The sequence below is a fragment of the Dermacentor andersoni genome, chromosome 7 (assembly GCF_023375885.2).
Source record: "Dermacentor andersoni chromosome 7, qqDerAnde1_hic_scaffold, whole genome shotgun sequence".
NCBI classification, from domain to species: domain Eukaryota; kingdom Metazoa; phylum Arthropoda; class Arachnida; order Ixodida; family Ixodidae; genus Dermacentor; species Dermacentor andersoni.
Window position 1 is genome coordinate 12,423,792 of NC_092820.1, and position 24,026 is coordinate 12,447,817.

Sequence of the window (24,026 nt, forward strand, 5' to 3'; positions counted from 1 at the left end):
AACAAATTACCGTATTTATTCGAATCTAGGCTGATATTTTTTGTTTTTTCAAATAATCAAATTCCTAACTCTAGGGTCGGCTTAGAATCGAAGATGTAAAAAAACAAACGTGCCAGTTTTTCATTGAAACTGCTAAATATGGTACATAGGTAGCGCCATCTAGAAAAGTCAGTATCGTAGCCGCTACTTGCCATGCCAGTAGCCAACTGTACACAAGCGAGGTCGCCATTTTGACCTGTGTTGTGTTGGCCGTATTCGGTGTGTGGCGTGGTGTTATTGCTATGGCACTACAGTGCTGCTTTCAAGCGAGAAGTTGTGATAGCCGCAGAGGCATCGTCGAACCTTCAAGCCAGGTGGGACTTCGGCGTCGAGGAGTAAAACGTCCGTCGTTGGAGGGGACAACGACAGCAGCTCTTTGTGTGCGCCGCAACGAGGATGGCATTTAGTGGACCAAAGAAAGGCCATTACCATGAAGTGGAGACAGTTTTGGCCAACTTTGTTGGGACACAGAGAGCAGCTGCCCTTCCAGGGACAACAGAAGTGCTCCATGCGAAAGCTAGGGAGCTTTCGAGGGAGTGAGGCCTAATGCCAAAGGATTTTAAAGCCAGCCGGAACTGGCTTCAGAAATTCATGAAGCACTTTGGCTTCAGCCTCCGACGTCGCACTTCAATCACCCAGAAGCTGCCAAGCGATTTCGAAGAAAAGCTGATAGCTTTTCAGCACTATGTGCTGCGAAAGAGAGTAGCGGCAGGCTACAACCTTGGGTAAATCGGCAACGTTGAACAGACGGCTGTGTATTTTGATATGCCAGTGGCGTACACCATGAATGAAAAGGTTGCCAAGGAGGTGAAGGTGCACTCTGCGGGCTACAACAAGCAATGCGCAACTGTGATGCTGTGCTGCACAGCTGATGGACATATACTCCCTCCTTATATGATATTTAAAAGGAAGACCGTGCCTGCTCGAGAAACTCTCCCAAGAAATGTCATTGTGCAGGTAAATGAGAACGGATGGATGATGGGTGCGATTGTGGAAGAGTGGGTTAAGATTGTGCGGCGATGGTGTCCAGGAGCCCTTTTGACAAAGAACTCGCTCCTTGTCGACTCTTACCGTGGGCACTTGACCGACAACGTGAAGGCTGCACTCGCACAAGCGAACACGGACATCGCTGTCATACTGGGCGGCATGACGGGCTAGTTGCAGCCACTTGATGTCTGCATCAACAAACCTTTCAAGGATCGTCTGTGGAAATATTACGCGGACTGGTTGACTGACAAAGACCACATGCTAATGGCAACGGCCGCATCAAACGTGCATCGCTATCGCAGCTGGCGGGCTGGGTAGCTCAGCCTGGGACGACATCCCAGGTACATTGATCGTGCACGCCTTTAAAAAGTGCAGCATATCTAATGCGCTTGACGGTACTGAAGATAGTGCACTGTTTGAAGGTGACAAGGACAAGGAACACAGCAATGAGTCTAGCAGTGACGACGACATTGAATGAGCTCTGCACGTTCAGATTCAATAAATGCTGTTTGCATTTTGTGAATGCTGTCCTCGCTTTTTTTGTTCGGCCTACATTCAACGTAATATATCTTTTTTTTGTTGGCTTCAGACTTTAGGGGGTCGGCTAGAATTGGGGTCGGCCTCAATTCGAGGAAATATGGTAGTCACCTAACGCAATGTGTGTGTAATGAATCGAGAATAAATGCTCTATAAAAATTACATTTTTGACGAGAGATGGTGATTATTTTTTGACACATGTCGATCTTTGTCTGCTAATGTGGAAAACCTCAATCACGTCCTTCTCAGCTGTCAGGGCTCTTTGCAACTAACCTCGTGCTGAAAGATAGGGAAACACCCATGGCTCATATGTGCAGCCAGATGGCTACTGTAGTTATTCTTCATGCAAGTTCTGGGTTCACCCACTCTCTCATTGAAACATTGATAATGATTACAATTACTAATACTAGTTTCCATCGAGGAGCAAAATCAGCTTGTAGTTGATGCTAGTCCTGTTGATAGGTCTTTATCCTTGTTTTTTCATGCTATCATACTTCTAAGAATAAATAATCTTGCATACTATTGCTGAAAGCTGGGAGAGTTGGTTACTGGCATTAGGAAACAGTTACTACACTATAAGATGAAACACATGAAATGCACAGGATGAGCACTGCACATGAACTTGTTTTAGTACATGAGTGCGATTATATGCATGCATGAAAGGCTCACATTTGCAGCAAAATTTGACTATACGTGACGTATAAGATACATCACTCATTCTATTTTGAGTGTACCATACATCTTTTTCAAGTAATCAATTTTTCTATTCGAGATTTCTATAGAAGGTGTGCTATTGCATTTATCGGTTTGTCTGGGAAGGTCCTTATATATTAGTGTGCACTTTTAGCTTTACATTTTCTGAGTATTTTGTGCTGTTTTATTTTGCCATGTATTGACATCTTTTACAATGTCTTGCAAGTTTTTCAGGCCTTGCTAACACGCTAACCTGCGCAGAATGCTCAGCCTGTCTTTTAGGCACCTTTGAGTGCCTTTAATGCCTTAAGCAGCAAGTGTTACGTAGGATAGACCAGGATTTGTGGTAATGGCAGGCTGCAGGAGCATCGTGCACAGATGTAGGTGGTAACAGCATCTGGATATCTCACAAAACATTGTAAAAGATGCCAACCTATGCCAAAATTTGACTGTACACATGCACTTTGCAAATATAAGGCAGGGAAGTGCAGATTTGCTTACTAGGCCTTTTCCATCCAAGAAACCAATAACTGCATTAACAAACCTTCTACACCGGTCTTGAATAAAGAAGTTGGTTACTTGAACAATATGATGTATGACATGGGTGCATCATGAATCACATAGTTTATATGTCGTGTATTGTGAAATTTCCTGCGAATGTGTCATTTTTATATATGTAGTCATTGTTTAGTGAGGTCATTTCATTTCCAGCACTCATTCTCTGCATATCATGTTGGTATTTTGTTTTGTCTTAGAACTGTAATTATGTTTCATAAAACCTTACATTGCTAAAATTAGACTTTGGAGCAGTTAGGTTTTTCATCCACATTCCTGTTTTTGTCATTTCCCTTACCATGTAAGCATTTTTCTCGAGCACTTGCAGTATTTCGTCATGCTCTTGCGTTTACAAGCCAGATGTCTGTCTCTGAGCACCCCAAACCACTTGAAGCATGCAAATCTGATGCATCCTCAATAGAACTCCATAGTGAACGTATTGCTAAAAATATTTTTCAGGGGATGAAGCACTTCTGTAACTGCCGAGTTTTGCAGCAATAAAGAAGCAGAATGCTTGCATCTGTGTAATCTAAATATAACTTTTTCTTTGTATCTTTTATCTGACTGTCAGCATGGTAACATTGCATATTGTCTTTCTTAACATTCATAGGTTCCAAATTGCTCCTGTAATGTTTTTGTCCTCACATTTTCTGCAATATCCTTCACCAGAAGGACAACTAGCAGTTCACCTGATGTACCCCTTTTACAGGCAACAAATTAACCATAATAGTAGTGTCATGCCCATTGCTTAAAAGCTCCTAAACAATTTTGCACATCTGAAAGTTCCTTGAATTCATGCAAGCAGGTGCTGTTTATAAGATGGCTGAATGCTTATGTGATTGGTTTTTTAGGCCAATGTGAAAAAAAAACCCCAGTGCCTGTGTTGCTTTATGATGTTGACCTGTATTTATTATTACATTGGTGAACTGTGTGTGTACTCTGAAGATATGCGCATTACTGCTGGTGTTTTTTATAATCTGTATATAATAAAACAATGGATTATATTATCAAGAACACATTCATTTTATTAGTTTTTGTAATGTGTTGTCATGATTTCCTGTCATTGTCAGTGCTGCTAGGCATCCTAATACTTAAAGAGCTTCTGCAGATATAGAGTTGATTCAAAATTTCAGAAACTTTAATCATGCAGCTATAGGTTCTTTTAATGATAGGTTCTTTCTTCAACACAAAATAGGGCTTCCTAAATTGGTTATTCATACCTATAAACCACCCTAGCTGGATGAAAGTACTTTTCAGAAATTGCTCGAAGGTCTATTATATTTAATCAAGTCAGAATAAGAAGATACTCTTTGCAGATACAAAACATTAATGGTCCATTTTAATTAATAAAACATTCTGGAAAGCCTTGTGGTCATTCATAGAAACACTTGTTTGTAGCTTTGTCAGTGCCGTGATGTTTCAGCCTTAGCCTACAAGATAACGATGCTCACATGATGTGAAATTTTAACGAAGTATTCTGTGTGTGCGTTCTGCAACTTAACCGTGGGGGAGCCAAAACGTAAATAACTATTTTAGGCCATTTTGGTCAGTGTCTGGGCCTCTTCCTTTTAGTATGCATCATCCCGACCAGATGGGCTTTTGCCATTCTCTCGACTTCATCCAGTCTGCAACTGTACAGTGCATTCGTGTTGTCCACTTCTCTACTCTTGTGTCCTGTCTGCACGCTTCACCTTTTTTGCATAATGAATCCTTAGCAACTAGCTCAGCTTTCTGTCGTTATAATGTACAACGGGCTGTAATTTTTCCTGAAATCTGAGGTGGCCAAGATACACTTGGCATGGTAGCATTGAATGGCCCAGCACTATTGAATAATTTGTGATGCTATGTTTAAATATTCATGTGGTGTCAGTTTGCAATACAATAGTACATAATCTATTTACGTTTGGTTTTTCAGGATGCTCCCTATCATGCACTGCCATCTCAACAGTACCATGGCTTTTTGTGTGGATTCCTTCCCGTTTGAAGGCCACCACTCCTTGCACAGCATCACAGCCTGCCTGCCTTGATCTTGCGGAAGAAAATACAAAATGCCTATTTTTTGAAATGCGTGCATAGCTCCACGGAAAAAACCACCTGCCGTCGAGGTGTTAGGGCTTTTTGCAGAGAAAATGTTTGTAATAATGCCTTGTGTGTGCCCTGGTGGCTAAATGTTGGCCTCTTTGCCTGTGTAAAATTTCACACTTATGGATACTGTTAAGGGTTCCTGTATTATTGTTATTACTTACAGGTTCCTGTTAAGGATTCCTGTATTAGAAATTTTTGTTTCATTATAAAACTAAAAATTATAGTTGAATTGCTGCTTTGTGTGATATGCAATATTCAGCTGAAGGTAATCAGCAGAGGTCGAACAAGTATTATATCAGGTGGAGAAATTTTTTTGAGAAGGGGATTTCTTCGTTAGGGTAACAACTGTTTTCTTGGCAGTATTTATATAGTTCACTTTTCTCCACTTCATGGATATCCAGCAAAATGACTGAGTGCATAGGGAGGGTTAGGCAAGTTTAAATGCTCAACATGGGGATTTAGTTGGGATAGCAAGGTGTGTAGAAGTAGGGGAGTTTGGCAGGTTGCTGACACCGATTTCTATTAGTGATCTTGTTGTTTGTGTCTATGTCGCTTATATAATGCGAGGCGTCTTCTGAGGCCAGAAATTTTTAAAAAACTCCTTATAGTTGTGGAAATTCAGTACGTGCCCCTGGGGCTACCATAGTTATGTGTCACTGTGGCCATTGGTTATAAGCACTTGGGGACACTGGGTAGATGCAGCTCTTCAATGAACTTTTTTGACACAAACTTGTGTATGTACACTGGGTGTGTTCCACTGCATATGTGCCACTCTTTAATGAACCTCTTCGATGCTGACTTAGGTCATGGGGCATCACAACAAGAACCTACGTAGTGACATCTGTGTATGCATGGAAGTGTGAGCTGAAATTGTCTGCTTGGATTTTCTTTCCCTGATGACGACAAGTCCCCTTGTTGAATTTACTTCAGCCTGAGATATCACCTGTTTGACTACTGTTATCACATTATGCCCATTTTGCTGTGAACTTGTCATGTTCTCTAGCTGGCAAGCTTGAATTTCAGGTACTGCACAGTGCTAAGGAAATTGATTCAGAGTGGGTGGTACTACCCGGCTTTTTCTTTGTAGCTGCATGTTGCATGAGAAAATAAGTTGTACGTAGATGCCGATTAGAAATAGCATAGGTATTCAAAGGTACTTTTATAATGTTCTAGGTTATTGGTGCTGTCCGGCCTTGCATCATTCCTTGTAGCATGCTCGTTTACGTGCTAAAAGAAATGTGGCCTGTTCTAATGCATGCAAGGACTGCCCAATAGCTCATGATGTTTTGAGCCACTCAATTTCAGTCTTGGCTGCACTTGTGGATTTTCAACTGTACTGAAGCTTGCAAAATGCTTGAATTTCCTGTCAAACTGGTTTGCTTGTTTCTATCCAACTTGAATTATTCCACCTTCATTATGCTAATAGTCATTGATTGTACTGTCATGCTGGCACTTTTGATTCTGGAACTGCAATAAATTTTCAGACATTTTATTGCTTTGTCATAATTCTTGCACCTCGTTAGACACAATCTACTAAACACACACACAAAAAAAACTCCCTTTAACCTCGTAAAATTCCCAAAAGGCGCATAATAAACTCCCAGACCTACCTGTAAAAGCTCCAATAAAGGGCTAAAATGCACTCCCAAAACATCTGTTTAAAACTCCCTTAATAAAACGCCTCCCTAAAGCTGTAAAAATTAACTCCCAAACATTCTCTTATACATTCCCATAAAAAGCAAAAATTAAACTCTCAAAATTAACCATAATTGCTCCCTTACGCAAAGCTCCCAAAATATGGGAACAGTTGCTCCAATGTTTACACCTAAGCACTCCTATAAGGAGGCAAAATAATTCCCCAAGGGCTCCTTCAACACTCCCTTAAGAAGCCAAACGTTTCCGAAAATGTACCTAAGAACTCCCATCGCTTCTCCTATAAATTCCCATAAGCAGCAAATTAAAATACCCATGTCAACTTGTAAAAGCTCCCAAAGCTCCTCATAAAAACTTCCATAGTGTTGGTGTTCAAAAGAGGAATAAAAAACTCCCAACGTTCCCCATAAAGACTCCTGCAACCGCTCAGGGGTTGGTGTTCAAAGGAGAATTAAAAAACTCCCATAATTCCCCATAAAACCACCAAACACAAGGGTGTGAAAAAAAACTCCGTTCGAATGGAGGATATTGTCCTCCCTTAAGGGCTTGAGTTATGCAACGAGGCCAAAACTCCCTAAAAGGGTCAAACCTGTTTACAGTGCGGCTCATCGGCGGCTGTCAAAGGAGCCGTTACTGCTAACGCGGCCTTGCGGAAACACGTCTACAGTGCTTCCATAGGCGTGTTTATATCGTCATCGTTTGTTTCAAACAAGAGAGCTGTGCAAATACGTTAGCTTTCACTTTCGGTTCGAAGTTATGCAGCAATCCGAACTTCCACGCAGGGGCGCCGGTTCTGGGCGGAGCTACCCGCCGCTCGGTCATTCGTACCATGTGTCCCGAATCGCCGCATGCGGCAAGTCGCACACGACGCGCCGTACGACAGATCGCACGGAAAATCGCACCATGTGTCTCCCGCTTAAGCTGGCGTGCATGGCCGGCGACGGCGATGGCGTGGCGCGCATACTCGGTTGTTGAGATCGCAGCAGGAGGAAGTGCCGCGTCAAGAGGCAAGGTCGGTTCGCGACCGTACAATAGATAAAATGGAGAAAATCCGGCGCCGTCGTGCCGGGAAGAATTATACGCAAATGGGACGTGAGGAAGGGCAATGTCCCAGTCGTGGTGGTCCTTGGAAACGTACTCAGACAGCATATCGGTAGAGTACGGTTTAACCGCTCTGTCAGGCCATTGGTTTGATAATGGTATGAAGTAGTCAGCTTGTGTTGAGTGGAGCAGGAACGCACAATATCGGCGATAACTTTCGAGAGGAAGTCACGACCACGGTCAGTAAGCGGCTGTCGCGGGGCGCCAAGAAGTAACATAATGTCACGTAAGAGAAAGTCCGCGACGTCAGTGGCGCAACTTGTAGTGAGAGCCCGCGTGATGGCGTATCGGGTGGCGTAATCAGTTGCGACGGCTACCCATTTTTTCCCAGAGGATGACGTGGGAAAAGGACCGAGGATGTCTAATACAACACGAGAGAACGGTTCCACAGGGACGGTGATCAGCTGGATATGACAGGCTGGTAGCACCTGAGGTGTTTTCCGACGCTGGCAGGGATCACAGGCAGCAACATAGCGTCGAACGGAGTGAGCGAGACCAGGCCAATAGAAGCGGCGGCGGACTCGGTCGTACGTGCGGGTTACCCCATGATGTCTTGCAGTGGGTGCGTCATGCATCTCAAAGAGCACAGTCTGTCGTAGCTGTTTTGGCACGACAAGAAGAAGATCAGAGCCGTCAGGGAGGAAGTTCCTTCGATACAGGATGCCGCCCTGGAGGACATATCGGCGAACGGATGCGTCGGTAGGTGTGGAGCGCAGACGCTCGATGAGTGCTCGCACCGTTAGGTTTCGATACTGCTCATGGGCAATGTTAGTGAAGGCAGACACAGAGAAAGTGCCGTTGGCGGTACTACTGTCGGCGTCGTCTGGCTCGTCTACCGGGTAGCGAGACAGGCAGTTAGCGTCCCTATGTAGTCTGCCCGATTCGTAGGTGACAGTATATGAATATTCTTGGAGGCGTAACGCCCAGCGACTAAGTCTTCCTGTAGGATCTTTCAGTGAGCATAACTAGCAAAGCGCGTGATGGTCTGTGACAACGCAAAAGGGTCGGCCATATAAGTATGGGCGGAACTTCGCAACCTCCCAAACTAGGGCCAGACACTCACGCTCAGTGATGAAATAGTTGCGCTCCGAGGGTGAGAGGAGCCTGCTGGCGTAAGCGATAACACGGTCGTTGCCGCGCTGGCGTTGTGCCAGTACTGCGCCGATTTCGTGGCCACTGGCATCAGTACGGACTTCGGTAGGCGTAGAAAGATTGAAATGGGCCAGAACGGAAGGCGTTGTGAGAAGGTCGATTCGATGCGAGAATGCAGAGGCCTCGTTATCGCCCCACAGGAAAGGGGCGTCTTTTTCAAAAGCTCGGTAAGTGGTCATGCTATGGCCGCGAAATTTTTCACGAAAATGCGGAAGTACGAACAAAGGCCGATCAAGCTGCGCACGTCCTTAACACAGCTCGGAACAGGGAAGTGCGTAACAGCATGGATCTTGCCTGGGTCCGGTTGCACTCCGTTCGCGTCAACGAGATGTCCAAGGACGGTAATCTGGCGATGGCCGAATTGGCACTTCGATGCGTTGAGTTGGAGATCGGCTCGACGAAAAACGTCCAGGACTGCCGAGAGGCGCTCGAGGTGCGTAGCGAACGTTGGGGAGAATACTATAACGTCGTCCAAATAGCACAGGCACGTGGACCATTTGAAACCGTGAAGAAGGGAGTCCATCATGCGTTCAAAAGTGGCAGGAGCGTTACATAGACCGAACGGCATCACTTTGAATTGATAAAGATCGTCGGGTATTACAAAAGGAGTCTTCTCGCGGTCGAGATCGTCCACGGTAATCTGCCAGTAGCCGGAGCGAAGGTCAATAGAGAAGTAGCGAGCACCGTGGAGGCAGTCAAGGGCGTCATCAATCCGAGGTAGGCGATACACGTCCCAAGCAACCTTGGCCAACTGCCGCTGCTTGGCCGATCGTCGGGAAATGATCGTCAAACGACTATATTGGCCAGCGAAGGTTGGCGAGAGGTCGGTATGACAACGGCCGCCGCCTTTACCGGCGGGCAGTCGGCAGAGGGCGTCTTGCCAACCTCTCTGTCAGACTGACTCCCGACCCGCCAGTTGGTCGCCGGCTCGGTACGATGGCAACGCGTCGGACCAACGCCCGAGGCCGATGAGTAGCATAATTTAATTTTTATATCAATTCCTGTCTGTCGGTCTATACTTATAAAATTCTCACTAGGGAAATGTGTTATAGGTGAAGGTAATACATTGTTATGCTTACAGAATTTATACTTTTCGTGACTATTACATATACACAGCTGCATTATAGCGCAATGCGTTCAGAAACAGCGATATATGTGTGTGGGACCGTTTTCTGAAGCAATATGAAACTCGTCGTACGCGTAAATATGTGAATTAACCTGCCATGCTTCTTTAAGGGAAATTCTCGGGATGCTTGCAAGGATTAATTCTGTAAACATGCGGAATTTCACGTGGGCTGTGGTATATATTATGAATTTTCGCTAATTCTTTTTTACTGTAATTTAAACACTAAACTTCTAGAAATATTTGGGGTTTAACAAAGCAAACGTCACTAAATTAAACTTGTACCTACCGCCCTAAACATGGCCTCCGAGATGCCATCATAGAGCGCCGACGAATCTCTGGGGCGGAGCGCTGAAGCGGTTAGTGCGACCAGACATCGCATCGCTCTGTTAGCGCTGCCCTCGGCGCGCTGCCACGTTCGCTGCACTGCTAGTTTTCCTCCTACTCCCTCCCACAAGCGTCTCCTCTCCAGAAACGTCACCCCCCTCTTCCACCCGGACTCTCCGCCTCCGCGCCAAGAGCTGCAACACAGAGGCGCCTTCCCCACCCACTGCATTCAGCCACCACTAAAAAGAGACGCGTTTTACGATGCTTGGCATCTTTCTTTGCCTCCCTCAAGCTCCTTTATGCATCAACTAATAGCGCTTTCACTCGTGTGAACGACAAGTGCACCAGAACATACGTATGCTCAGCCTGAAGTTAACTTATGCGAATTATTACAGACTGTGGAGCTAGGAGTCCTTGAATTCCGCTCAGCAGGCAGTACCGAGCGGTGATGCTTTCATTCCCAAACAGAAAAACTAATGCATGCCTTGCTCCACAGTGAATTTTTTATATTTCATTTATCACGGCAAGACTATTCGTATCCCCCTCTTTGGGATATTTGACGTAAGGAAAGTGTCAGAAAACTAGTTAAACATCTATTTACTACAGCTGGCGCAGATATATTGTTTACTCAAAATGAATTGGTCAGATATGAATTCACAATTTAATATTTCGGAAGAACATGCGCGACGAGGTGATAACACTGAACGCACGCTGAGCATTTGCCAAAAGGCGAACGCGAATTGTATTGAACCAAGAATAGAACTACGGTTAGGAAAATGCATATTATGTGGAAACCGCTGGAAACAAAAAAACAGTGGCGCAAGAAAAAAAGAGGACTATAAACAGAATGAGCCCTGTGTCCTCGGCTTTCACGCCATGATGTTTCCCATGAGCCAAATAGCCCAAGCAAACGTTATGCGACATACTAAGAATTAACTTCCCCTAATAAAAGTGCTGATGTCTTCATTTTGCAGGAGATGACTGGGGAGTGCCAGGGGTTTTCTGTTCCTGCTTTGCTACGGGACTGTGAAACGTAAATGCATCAATAGTATAACTTCGGTGTTGCACCTACAGCAACACAATCTCGAAATCTCAGCCAATCTTTTCTTCCTTTTAGTAGAAATGATTTGGCTGCTACGACGGCGCAATTCATCTGCTACGGCACCGAGTCCCACTACCCATTCTCTAAATTTTTGTTTCTTCTTTCAAGAAATGGTTTGCCAAAGGCTCGAGGATCCCTTTTTACGAGTGCGTCCCAGCAAGACTTTCTCTGTTGCACGCTTCTGCAGCAGCACTTCGCGCTCGCCCAGGTTTTCTCGCATAGTTTCCGCGTGGGCGATTTTCAAATAGCAATCCAAGGTTTTCCCTCATGGTGCGGGCTGCCGATTTGACACTCGGCACGCCGCTTTCCGGTTTTCCAGTTGGGCTGGCAAGCGCTCTGTTAGGCACTCATACATAACAGACAACTGTATCCTCGCAGTAAGCGCGTTTCTCTTCGGTGCAACAAAAAATACGTTCCTTCATAAAAAATCTAACACGTATGATTTCGGCTCATATGTATATCTACAGCACACCGACCTCTTAATGGAATAGTGCTTTATGTTCAGATTCATGATTTATCATTCGCTATGTGCCACTGGCTGCGCGCAATTCAGTCTAATCCTTCAGACTGAGCATGTGCCATCTTCTTCGGGTGATTCGTGACGGACGGCGCGGCGCGGCTCGAGACTGTGAAGTCTCCTTTCTTTTCGAACTCGCGCTGCTGCTTACGGACGGAATGCTTTTCTCCGGAGCCTGAGGGGACGAAACTTGTTCTGGCCTTTTTTTTCTTTCTTTTTCAGCTTCTTCTTGGATCACTGGTAAAGAAAGTTGTGAGTTCGGCGGCAAGCGAACCGCCTGGTTTCTGCGACCTCGAATGTAAAGACGAACACAGCCCCCTCACTCCCCTCACCAACACGTCGCGCGAGAGCAGGCGGGGACCATTCATGCCGTGCAGGCGGCGATCATGTTACAGCGGGGCTGGGGAGAGGAGCGGGCTTCCTGCCGCCGAAACGCGCCGGCGCGCGTATACTACTCCTTGCCCCGCAAAACACACAGTGGAAAGTGCGTGATATATCCTAAGAATTTGAAAAGGCGGTAGCGCAAGAAGACACGGATGGAGACGAGAGGACAAGGATGGGTGCTGAACTTCCAAAAACATTTATTGTGAATGAATCACAATAAATTACACCGAGCCCGGTGTAATCATCTGCGCATTCGTAAATATGCCAACTATTTGTCTGACAGCGTGATGGATGCCATGTTGACACATTCCCATGCTTACACAGCTTTTTTTTCCTCTCCTCCATCGATGATGGAAATAAAGTTCAAGTTCACTTCTAGAAATCGGTTCAGATTCTGCGATTTCCCGTATAACACGAGTTTTACTCTTCTTAATAACGAAAGTGTTTACAAGGTCGGGCGAACAGTCCCTGCAAGTCAGACAATGACTTGCCAGAAAACCTTCGAAATCTTTTCCTTCACGCGGATTTTTTTACATTGTTTGCGTGCTTCCTTAACCTATCATTAACACATCTCCCAGTATGGTACACTATTCCGCACCTTAAAAGAATTTCACAGACTACCCCTTATGCGTATTCAATAAAAGGCGGCCTGTGCTTTATGCCGCAGTCACGTTACTGGCTTGCTTCCGGGTCGGTCATTCTACAAAGCTTTTACAGCTTATGGGGAGCAGCGAACACTCGTAACGCTGAGCCACCTTTTCCAAATTGTGGGATAGTGTGTGAACGTAAGGTATCACAGCTACATTCTGCCTACGCTGTGCGCGGGTTTCGCACGTTTGTGGCTTTGTGCGCATATTTCTCAGCAGGTTCCCTGCAGTATACTTAGCAAAAAAAAAAAAAAAAGCCCTCCTCCATTGCACCCTGTGAAAGTGGATGTACAACGAAACGATTGCCGACGTTAGACGACGTTACTCAGAAACCAACCACCACTAACACCACAAGCGACGTACGTAACGCGGGCACGCATGTATACGGAAGTGCAGCATACATGGCCCCCGCCAAGCGCAAGAGCCTTATGGAACTAAATGAATCTTTGAGGGTAAATTGTCAGAAAATGCGTAAAATACAACTTAAGCACAAGCTTCAGACATGATAACTTCGGATTGCAAATCGAGTATGCGGGAAAACATAATTCTGTTACGCGGAAACTGAAAGACAAAGCCCTTTTCTAGCTGCCATTTGAGGTCTGTCTGAGTGGCCACGGCCGGTAGGTGGTGGTACCGCAGATTAGTACCACAGAGAAAGGCGGAAAAAAAAAGCGAGCTCGCCATGCAATAGGCTGCATAAACATGCAGGGCGCCAGAAGAAAGGAAAAGCGCTTTTAAATTGAGGAGCAGTTAAATAGAGAACAAATCGGGGTGTATGCGGTTATAAAAAACGCACCTTAGAGACTTAAAAAATGCACCAGTCATTGAGAATTATGTTTGGGAAGGTTGCAACAGAAGTAAATCGAAAGGAAAGGGAGGGGGGCCGGAGTGTTCAAATGGGAAAAAGCATATTCAAAGTGTCAAGGGCATTCTTTGGTTTTCAGGCACAATGAGTGGAAATAAAACTTGGCTGGGCTTAACGTATTTATGAACGAGAAAACATTGCAGAGAGAAGAACCAAGGCTTAGCGGAATGCCTAAGTGCTGATATTAGGCGTTTTCGGAAATAATGCCGAAATTACCCTGTTAGGTGACATGAATGCCCACATACAGGATCTAGACGTTTATACCGACAACAACAGGAAGTTATTGCTGGACCTTTGTGAGCAACGTAACCTCGTTATCGTAATTACGGGCCGTAAATCTGATGGTCAGATCAGATGGGAAGTTGGAAATAGGCAATCGACTATTGGTTACTGTCTGATGACGGAAGATATTTATGATAAGTTCAGATCAGTTGAGATAAGTTGAGCCATTGGCGAGTAAGACTGTAGTAACACAAGGACTGGCCATAAACGCACCATTTTGAAAATGGGATATGTAGTTGTGAAGGAGAGCACGGAGCGAAGAATGGCCAGTCCAAATTTGAACGCTTAACAAATAACAAATATAGCCGCGGGAATCGAGAAAGAACACGGCAAATGGCCAAGCAAAAAGTGGGAATACAATGAGCTTCTAAATGTAATGACGAGAGAAATTAGGAAGGAGAAGCAACACGTTTGTTGGAAAACAAAAAGGAAGTCAAAAAAGCTGGTGGAACAGCGTGATACCCGAAGCGATCGATGAACGACAGAAAGCATTACGAGAACATAAGCAGGCATAGAAAGTGCAGTTGCCACAGGTTGAAGTAGACAGAAAATTAGAAGTATACCGGAAGAAAAAAAAAATCTATTGTTATAATACTGGTTCAAGCAAAGTTCAAAGGTGAAAGTGAACGTTGGTTGTCGGAAATACGTGAGAAAAAGAAGGCCGCGCCTAGAATATTTTGAAAACACACAAACTTATTAAGAAGAAAGTCTGGAACACAACAGCATGTCCTAGACTAAGATAAAAAAAATGGAAGGGGATGCGACATTAAATTACATCCGAAAAATAACGACCGAATCATTCCAAGGGAATGATGAAGTAGTTTTAAAGAAGAAGAGCGTTAACGAGAACCAGAGAAAATTCTAAAGCGCACAGCCATAGGGTTAGGCGAGGTTCCCGTTAGGCTGATTAGCGAACTAGGATCAAAAAGTAAGGAAGCTCTGTGGGAAGCAGTAGAAAAAGGCTTACAAGATAGGCGAATACCAGACAGCCGGAGACAAAGTAGAATGAATTTAATGTATAAAGATAACGGAGAAAAGAATTGAATTCACCCATATAGACCGTTGACCATTATATCGGCAATATACATGTTAGCAATACAGGTAATTAAATTACAAGTGCAAACATGGGCAGATAATGGTATGGGAGAACTTCAGAACGGGTTCAGAATAGGCGTCTGGATGATAACTTATTTGTTCTTATTCAGTGTATTGAAATATCCAAAGAGAGGTGACTGTTTTATGTGGCTTTTTTAGATATTACCGGAGCGTATGACAACGTAGACCACAAAATTTTGTGGGATATTCTGGAAGGCATAGGCAACGACTTTATATAGCTTTTGACAGAGACCTACCTAGAAAATACAGTTTGCGTTGAATGGGGAGGGATGAGGAGCGAGAAGCAAGTTGATATCAACTAGGGACTGCTGTTTGTGATGTACATGGTAAGTATGAAAAGGGCGCTAGAGGGAAGCAATTTTGGGTTTTATCTCTCATACAAACAGGCGGTTAAAATAGTAGAGCAGTAGCTTCCAGGTTCGTTTTATGCGGACGACATTGTGTTGCTAGCTAACAAGCGGAGTGTTATGCAACGCCTGGAGAATATATGTGCACATGAAGGTGAGAATTTAACATTTGAAATTTAGTGTTAGGAAATCAGCTTTTATGGTAAACAGTACTCAATGAAAACAGTGAACAGACAGTATCAATACAGGGCCAGGAAATACCTCGAGTAAAAGAACACAAATACCTCAGTATACACTAAAAAAAAAAAAAAATCCACGCTTAATCTCACGGTAAACTGTGAGTTTTAGCGTGACGCGCATGTAAGTGAGGCGCGGATGACGTTTCAGGCACCCGTGACCGAAAATAAGCGTGACATTCCTTTGTGCAAGCATGAGGACAAGACTGCCTGCCATGGTTCTGTCTTGTGCGAGCGTGAGCGAGCCGCGTACGCGTGAGAAACGCAAATTACACGCTTAACATCCCGCAGAGCGCTCGCGTGGGAACTTTCCATCACCCATATAAAAAATCCGAATAGCGGATCCGTTTTATATCACGGGATCTGCGCGGAGCGTGGGCGAGGGAAAACAACGCTGTGTGTCTTCTCACTGCCCTGCGGTGAATGCGAAACTTTTCTTGGGGGGGGGCTGAAGGAGACCGTGGTGTTTTGAAGACTGCACCCGGCCATTTTTCGTGTGGATTTTCCGGCGGACTGCCACGAGCGACGTTCGTTCATTGCAGCGCAGAGCTTCCGGTCTAATTGTCAGAGTTGGTGTGTATCGCCATAGTATCGCCACGCTCACTTCTACAGACCTTCATGGCGTACAACGCCGGTGGTGTCTGCAGACATTGTGCACTGTGCCGATTTTACGAGAGTTTACGAGAGAGAATCCACCGTGGTCTGACGGCTCCAGCGCCATATGGATAATGGATATATGTAGCGGTCCCTCACCTGCTATTCATGGACGATTTAAATATACAGGTAAGAACAATACTCATGGTTCGCTTTTGTTAAATAGCGGCTGACTGCCAATTGGTCATGATTTCCGGTATGTGCTTGTATGATGTGTGGTGCAAAATTTGCCGTAATGGTGAATTTATTGAAAAGCGAGCAGTAGCGTTGATCGAAATAGATAGCAGTCATCATCGTGCTTGTTTAACAAGTTTTAACACCGGGCTGTTGGATTTTTCTGAATTGTTCAGCTAATTGCGCTGAAGTACCAAATTCACACCATTTCTATTGTTTTTAATTTATCTTCGCCAACTCACCGTTCTCTCTGTGCCCGCTGCCATTTCGCCTCGGGCAAGGGTGGCGAGCTTGGAGTTGTCACTGCATTTTGCACTGTGCTTCTTCTCATGGTTTAGAACTCTGTTAGTGACGCATCGATGTGGTGTGCCGTGTATGCCGTGTAGTTGCCGCGTATGCCGCTCATAGTATACTGCGGCCTATAATGTGAAAATTCATAATTTTGTGAGCTATTTGTCGACTGACAGTAACCTGCATCTCCGAAGCGCTGCATGCGAGGTTGCAACCACACGCGCTACTTAATTTCTAACCTCAATTGCACTCTGCATTAGGATATCTATCTTGTGTAGCTCTGCATATTTTACATTTTTAGCTTTAAAAAGAGGAAGTGTGACTGTGTTCGATGAACACGAATGTACTCTTCCCGTTGCAGCTCTTGATTTCCAGCTGCAAACATGTCTATGTCCACAGTGAGAGTTCACGTGTGATAAGTTCACGTAGAATGCCATTCTTGTCAGAATTTCCATCTCCATTGGGTTTAGAATTAAGCGTAACTGCGTTTTTATAGCTCATTTTTGCTTCTATAATGAAAGCTTCTATCAAAAGCGTTGCCACTTGTGTTCGAACTTTTAAACTTTATTTTTATCAAGAGTATAATAGAATAATATCAGTTGCAGCTATGTGACTCACCTAATTGCGTTTTGCACATCGTTATTTTGTTTTTCAGGTCCCATTTGAAAGCAAATAAATGTTTGGAAGTAGAATTGATAAAAATGAACAAAATTGAAAATGTTCCTTCTGATCTTATCAAAAATACTGAAATTTTCTGAGCCTTCATTCGTCGCTTCAGAAGCAGGCTTGCAATGCATGCTCTCATTAATGCGGTGATTTGACCATTTTTCCCATATCCCCAAATTCTAAAAACTTCCGGACCGCAACATTTTAAGAGCAGTCAGTAGGAGAAATCTCAGAAGTGCAATCAATGTTAAAGCAGTGAAAAAGCAAGAGGTACTAGTTTAAACACATTTAGCCTAAAGGAAACATATTTTCATCTCTAAAGTATTATACTTTGCGTATAAAGAATTTTTTTTTTCAGATAGCGCTAAGCGACCGTATAAGGTCATGCAGTGTCTGGGGGGAAACAAGGCTCCTCATATGCGGCCGTCAGCAGGAAAACGCTGAGATGAGCGATGACACATCCCTAGAAAAGGCACTAGTGATGTGCATATGCCTTAATGGTATGCAATATGTAACATATCCGGCGGCATATGGCCAATTTTAGTGCAACCAACTTAAAGCCAAGAACAAGCAAAGAAATATCATGGGTGCAAACTACATTAAAGGATTTGTTTACTGCGTTGCGCATTTAAACCAAACTCGTATAAAGACTTACGCTTTCTCAGTGATCTGAAAACGCTTTAACTTTAAGTTTTGCTTTTAAGCATCAACGTTTCATTGTATCATATTTTCTGGGAATGAATATTATGAATAAAAGATTTACCCCAGGATGAAATATGTCTCATACTTTTTTCGCTGCCTAGAATGTTCGTCCTTCTTATAGAAAGAGGCCAGTGAAAAAAATATTATCAGGTATCAAGAAGGCGCCGTGACCCTGCTTCAAGCCCACCAAATATGAACTAGTGTTTGAAACTTGTGAACGTGTCGGTGTACATATACAATTACAAGAAATAAAGACCTGTATCAGAATCTTTTGCCTGGCATTTATGTGGCATGAAAAGTACAAAAAAGCGTTCGCTTTCGTGTGGTACTTCTATGCCGGCCACCACACAAGCATGATGCATGATGCGCATGCATCATGCATCATGCTTGTGCGCATGCGCACTTCGTGTAATATATTTATATATATATATATATATATATATATATATATATATATATATCGTTTTTTTTGTGAGACCGAAAGTCCCCTCTCATGTTATATTAGTGGTCGCATCATTTTGTGCATATACGCTAAGCGTTTAATTGGTTTTTTAGTGACGTGCCACAAGGGACCATGCACACTGTCCGACAGCCGCTGAGCCAATTCGTATATTTAAGAAGCTGTGTTGATGCAGCCTAGTCTTGCAGAGGCCGCCAAATTTAATGTCTTGTCATCGGTCACAAGAAAAGCTAGCATAATAAAGTAACGGGGCACGAAAGGTCTTCACGAGTGGTTCAGGCAGCAATTGAACAACACTTTGAAATTGAACCTTCAGGCCATGCGTTCACACGCGCCAGTGCGTTCCGACAGGCTGCGCAGTCCTTTGAAGAAGTGAGAGGCAGCAATTTTTTGTTGTTGCTTTTGCGTAACAAATGTTGAAGGACGAATATATATAATGACGGAATATATACCAGCTATACAAAAGCGATGACGGCGGTTCATCACACGGGGAAAAACAGCAACCATCACATACAGACGTCAGTGACAGTTCATCTGGCAGTTAGATCACCTTCCGGCTAAAGGATGGTTCTGTGTTTTGTTCCGGACTGATAGAACTCTAGTAATTAGAGTGAATAATGAAATCAGAATCAAATTTATTTTCGCCATATATGCGGGTGCGCATGCAACGACCACTATTATGAGAGCAAGAGTACGTGGAGACCAGTGTGCAAGTCGCAAGAAGAAGACATATCGCGTAAGTATTACATTTGCTTTACCAAAAAGCACAAGATTTCAATACTTCAAAAACGGATATGTTTGCAACACTATTGTGTCGTTCATTATTGCTTTCTTCTTTTGTAGTTAAACTATCGAGAAAATAACTATTTAACGGGGAACAAAATTTAATGAAGTGGATATTGCATTAGACAGTTCTCGTAATAGTCATCTGAACTGCAGAAAGAGTCAAGCAAAATTGTTCGCGAACGGCGCGTTAATTGTAAACGGCCCTGTCGCAGCACAGAAAAAATCGTCAAACGAACTAAGCGCAGGCGACTCGTGGACTGTACAGTTCTAGGAAACATTTCAGTTGAATGTTTTCACTGGGGAGGGTGAAAGAAGCGATTATACGAAGGCGAATTGTGAAGAGATGTCAAAATCTGCAATTTTTCTAGCTATTGTCGATTCGTCTAAGAATAATTAAGGCTGCATGCCAATCAATGTAAATCATAAAATAGAGCATTTCTGCTGTCGACGTGGATTTGATTGGGAAGAACTAGAGTTAGATCAAATTCTTCCAATTTTCGCTCAATTAACTAATGACGTTCAATAATCAAGCAGTTAAGAATTAATAAATTCATGGTATATCATGAGTGTTTTTTCAAGCGCCGTCTCCTGTGAAGCATATCTACCATTTTCGTGCAAAGCTCTCTGGAAAGCGTATTGACTGTGTATGCATGCATGCACCTATCGAACTTCGTGCACATATAGACGTGATGCTTTGACGATAAATACTTATTAAAATTCAAATTATTTATTTCTGCCTTGTAAAGGTACAGACAGCAGAGGCGCAGAAAAAGCTGTCAGATACAGATTGACAAAGCCGCAGCCCCCTTTCGCTTGGCAGAGCCTTTACAGCGACACTTTTAAAACAAAGACAATTGCACCCGGTAATAACAGGTATACAATACTGAGCAAGTACAAAAGGAAACCAATCAAGATTATACGATATTTGTACAATACTCCCAAACAAGAAAACAGAACCTACATGCTAACGTACATAGCACCCAAAGTACTGTTCGACACGTTGAAGAGGTCAAAATTATTGTTCACATAAGGTATATACATATTCGTATAGCGCTACCAATCCCTGCAAAATATAGAACGCAGATTTTCATTACACACACGCACGCACGCACGTGCACAGCACACACACCAAAAGGAAACGGCAACGCGCTCACAGGAAGCGCCTGAAAAACGAAAAAAAAGGAAAAGTGTGGGGAACCGAGGTCGTCTTGGGCTGTCGCCTCTCCCTCTCCCAGAAGGAATGAAGAGGTTCTTGGAAAGCAGGGACGGGCGATTCTCTCTGTCAGCATCAGCTCCCACCAGCGAGGACGGGGCGAGAAAGCGAAACGGGACTTTCCTTGCTGTCTATTTTTTCTTCGTCAGGCCAACGCCGCTTGCTTGCAGGGGCGCAGGCGAGTTCCCGCCAAATGGCGCGGGTGCGTGAGTTGCCGCCAAATGCTAGCTCTGGATGCCAGCTCGTTCCGCGTCTCATGGTAGACTAGTTGGTGCATTTCTGTTATCATGGACTGCGCATATAAACGCAAGCTACACAAAAGTGACAAGGACAAGAACAGCGCAAGCCCTTTACATGCAGTGGAGCCGCCGTATCTCGCCGTTCAAGATATGCGTACTCGTAAGTGGCATTTTAATTTCACGTTGTGTAATGCATGACTGTCTTTTTCAAGTGAACAAAGGTCGCTTTGTATTGTGTAAATGGTTTTGCAACGTATGATAAACTCCTTGTCTTTCGGGCTTATTTTTTCTGACAGGAAGAAAAAAAAAAGAGGCTTTACATGAGAACGGATCAAGCGTTCGAGAGTTGGGACAGAGAAATGTGAGACGTACTTTCATGTATATATTTCTAATATTATTTTTTCGTCTTGTATTCTCGTTAATTTTTCTCTAGGAAACGCTGGAACGACACTGCTTAAATTGAAGCACAGTACGTGTGCGAATGACCTGCTACGCTCGGAACTGTTATCACCATTCGGGAAGAAATTGGGTAAGACGCTTGTCTGGTTATTATTGCGGAAAAGTCATAATTAATTAGAAGTTGCTTTCGTTCCTTCCCACAGATGAAAAAATATAACTGTAAATACCTGTATGATATACGTCTGGTGCATTGCAGGTAAGAATGGATTGTGTGTGGCGCGCTTCACCGCATGTGGACTAGAGTAGATCTAGGAACATCAGACAAGAAGACACGTATGTGAAACCCTGCGGATAGCCCATATGTAAGTTCTTCCTCAATTTTTCTTTTGTTGCATTTTCGTAGTTTACGTGTAATACTTTGTCACCGCGGTCTCGACGTTATGTATACCTATACATTTGTCTCGTGGCAGTCTGCGTGCTATTTTGTTTGTGCAACTATGTGTTGTATTCATTTATCGCGCTGCCTGGATGGTTTTTTTTTTTCACTGATATTCCGACCAAAGTCGGTAAACCTATCCTTCCTGTCCTCATGTTTCCTTGGGCGGCTCTAAAGCGTATCTTAAGAGGAATATTTAGCTTCAGATTCCCGCATGGAACAGATGGTGAATGACATGCTGTGTTTTCTTTTTAGAGAAACTATGTATTCATGTTTAATATTTGGTTGATTTTCATTTTGTCATTCATACAATACCGCAGCCATATGCCATTCTGTCATAGAACGTTGTTTCTAGATATATTTGTTTTATGTGGTTAAAACATTTAAAACGAGAGCGTTTCTTATCCTGGCCATTATTTTTTATAGACCACGATAACCACGTATTTGTATGTCTGGTTTAACTCTACGTGCGCTGGTTCGTGCAGGTGAACTTTTTTTCCAGATACGGAGGAACGGACACCGGTCGTGCCGTGAGCACTATTCTGCAGGGCATACTTCCAAATGAAGCTGCACTGCAGTTCAGCTGGAAAGGGTCGCAGGGGAGGAAGCACGCCTTCGTGAAGCTCATGGCCATCACGAATATAAGTAAGAAATATGGCATAACAATCAGCTTTCTAGTGCACGTTGCGAACATCGGTACCAACTGCATGCTTAGTTTTTTTTTTCTTCATTCAAACAAGCTGCTGCTTATTGCATCTTGCTGCGTCCAGTATTAGCATTTTCTTTAATAAAATAATGCCGTAATAAGTGAGTTCTACTTGCGGCGTCCATATTTTGCCACTGCTTTTGAGGAGTTTGTTTTGCTTCACCATATAATATATGCTGTATATGCTGTTTCTGCTTTAACCCATGTATGCTAACTATTTTCTGCAAAACATAGACCTATCATCGTTGCCATCATGTCAGCAAGTATATGTATCATGCCATAAGCTTCCCCTCTTGCCTCTCCAGACATTTACCTATTCACCTCCTTGTGCCGCTTGGCGCGCTCCGGGCTCCGGCGCGTTCTTTGTCTCGGCGTTTCAACTCGGCTGTTTCATACAGTGCTCACGGGAAGCAACAAGACCTATCGTGGTGTAAATAGCCGCGCTACCTATAGACACAGTAGCCACTGTGTATGCGTGTTTTGCTATGGTTCCGTGTTCAGTTCCCCCTATTGCTAACGACATATAAATTACCAACTATCCGGTACTTACACGATTTGTGTCGTCCAGCCACTCTTCCTGACAGCTTCGATACTGATTTGCACGTCCCTAATATTGCTTTGTTGTCGTTTCTTTAATGTTTCGTGGATATCTGACTTATGATCTTTTTGATTGTTTCACTTCTTCAAATGGAATGCGACTCACCAACTGAACTATAAAGCGGGGGCAGCTTTCTTATATGTGCCGCTTTTTTGCAGCATCTGTGAGGAGCACGTTCCCTGACGCTTCACTAGCATCAGTGGCTGGAGTCGCAAAACGCTGGTTGGTTGGAGCAGCTGACAGGGATGGAGGCCGGAATGAAAGAAGGCGCCGTGACCCTGCTTCAAGCCCACCAAATATGAACTAGTGTTTGAAACTTGTGAACGTGTCGGTGTACATATACAATTACAAGAAATAAAGACCTGTATCAGAATCTTTTGCCTGGCCTTTATGTGGCATGAAAAGTACAAAAAAGCGTTCGCTTTCGTGTGGTACTTCTATGCCGGCCACCACACAAGCGTGATGCATGATGCGCATGCTGTTGTAAATGCATGATGCAAAAGCTACGATTATTCGGGGCGTCAAAAGCAACGTCGGCTTTCAGCACCGGGCCGGTGCAATGCCGACCATTATTGTCGTCAGGGCCATGGCTGGCCCGCGTGTGGCATGCGCTCGGCTGCGTTGGCCAAATAGAATGGCCCTACGGCTGGCCGACTGACTACGTACCTAAAGCCTTGGTAGGCCCTCGTATGGGACGCCGTCGGCCAAGTCGGCCACAGTGGTCGGGCCTACATCGATTGCCGACGATCGGCCGACGTTAGGCCAATGTCAATCCCCAAAGCTGGGCCGCCCTCGGTTGCCGAGGTCGGGCCAACCGTTTTGCAGTCGGCCGGAGACGTCGGGCCGACTTTTTGCCACGGTCTTTTTGTTGCTTGGGGTCCTTTTTGGCAACCCTGTTAAGGTGCAGATAATCCACGCAAAAGTGCCATGAGCCATCCGTCTTTTGTACCAGTA

At 44.1% G+C, this 24,026-nt stretch overlaps 1 long non-coding RNA gene across 5 annotated transcripts; it reads left to right on the forward strand.

Moving 5' to 3' along the window:
• The first annotated feature begins 18,712 nt into the window (after positions 1-18,712).
• LOC126535562 (uncharacterized) lies at positions 18,713-23,445 on the forward strand. Of its 5 annotated transcripts, XR_008613481.2 has the most exons (6): positions 18,713-21,093; positions 21,230-21,294; positions 21,367-21,462; positions 21,536-21,694; positions 22,254-22,413; positions 23,231-23,445. It is a non-coding gene; the product is annotated as an uncharacterized lncRNA (long non-coding RNA). The 5 variants fall into 5 exon arrangements; XR_008613480.2 differs by having other exon boundaries at positions 18,713-21,294; XR_008613479.2 differs by having other exon boundaries at positions 21,230-21,462.
• The last annotated feature ends 581 nt before the right edge of the window (positions 23,446-24,026 follow it).